This window comes from Pinus tabuliformis, chromosome 3_2, assembly GCF_031772625.1.
Source record: "Pinus tabuliformis cultivar Carrire ecotype Pingquan chromosome 3_2, CPIR1, whole genome shotgun sequence".
Lineage (NCBI taxonomy): Eukaryota > Viridiplantae > Streptophyta > Pinopsida > Pinales > Pinaceae > Pinus > Pinus tabuliformis.
This window is the reverse complement of record NC_142302.1, coordinates 418,264,184-418,265,960: the sequence shown is the minus strand read 5'-3', so window position 1 is coordinate 418,265,960 and position 1,777 is coordinate 418,264,184.

The following is a 1,777-nucleotide window of genomic DNA, read 5'->3' as shown; positions in this document are numbered from 1 at the left end:
TCTAACAATTAATTTACATTTAACTATCCATTAAATGAGTTTAGATAAATATATTTTCTAAAGTTTAACTTTTTATATAGATATGAAAGAATAATTTGTCTTTGTCTCATTCATTCATGTTTTGAAAATCTTATTTCAACCTTCAACCAATGCTAGAACTAGAACTTTAGTTTTGTTTTGTATTGAATTAAGATAATCATGTCATCATAAGAGAAACATGTCATCATATATAATATTTTGAAATGCTAGAACTCTAGTTTTGTTTCTTAATGAATTAAGATAATCATGTCACCATAAGAGAAACATGTCATCACATATAATATTTTATTGGTCGTTGTTAGGTTAAATACTAGCTAGAGAATTTTTGGCATGACCGTGTGTTCATTGTGGAAGTAAAAGGATATTGTAAAGCATATAGTTTAGATTATACAAGCATAGTTAAAAGTGTTTACAAATAAGTAAGACCCCAGAATTAATCTCACTTTCATTCTTTTCGTATTTTTTAAAACTTAACATAATTTGTAGTTTGTAGTTTTTCTTTTTCTTTTTTTCAAGCTAATAACTTAATCTACTTTCAAGAATGTATAAAATATTGGTAATATATATATAGTTTTTCCGAGGAAAAAATCAAAACTTTTTATTAAGAAACTATAAAAAGTTTTACATGCTGATGAGGTCTTAAGCCACTCAATTGGCTCTTTTGTTTGCTGATCTGCTCTACATTTAGGAGCTGTTTTTGCTGTTTGATAAAACCTGTACAGTCTTCCTCCCTGCTGGAGGCATATATAAACTCACATTGAACAATCAATCACAAACTGGGGTCTCCTTCGACGGAGGAAAACAACCCCTTACAAAAATTTTAAGTGTCTATAACATATGAAGAAACAAAAAATAGCCTATATATAAGTCCGTTTGCTGTAGCTTTTGCACCTGAGAAAAATATAAAGGGACCGAGGTATGATATGTAGAGACTGTATAAACATATAAACAAAACATATAAATCCGAGAAGACTGCTGTCCAAAATGAAATAAGAGCTGTGATCATAGTGGCTGAGCATAAGGGGGATGGTTTGTTATGTATGACTGCCCCTGTCTGATCTCTTCTACTGTCCAGCTGCCCAGATCCTATTGTAGACCAGCCTTAGAAAGCTGGTCTGCTTCCTCATTCTTATCCCTGTAAATGTGGCAGATAGAAAACTTATTAAAAGATGCCTTTAAAAAAGAAATTTCTTCAACAGGTGTCTTCAAAATCTGATTTTGACAAAATGCATTTCCATTGACCCATTTTATGACATTTAGTGAGTCCCCAAAAATCTGTATTGTGTTGATATTTCTGTGAAGAAGCCAGCATAAGAGATAGCGCAAAGCAGATAATTCAGCATAGTTATTTGTGCCTGTACCCAACCCAACAGAATCTTTTAAAGAGTGTTCCGGATTGATGTGTATGCACAAGCCCGCTCCAGCCCTATTGTTTTGGGAAGCCCCATCAAAAAAACCACATGGTATGCCCTCCTGTATATTGATTGGCTTTTGATTTATTTTAGGATTTTTGTCTTCAGGGGGCGGTATGGTAGAGTATATGGCAGCAATATTGATGGCAATGACGGAAGTAGGGGTGTCCTTGTCTTGAAACAGACTTTTGTTTCTAGCAAGCCAAACTCCCCAACAGAAAATAAGGGGCAGGTTTCTCATGTTCCCCTCCGGATAGTTTTGCCACCATTTCCTCCAGGCTTCTTCCAGAGGATCATGACCCCACTGAGCTTTAACCTTGAGCAGA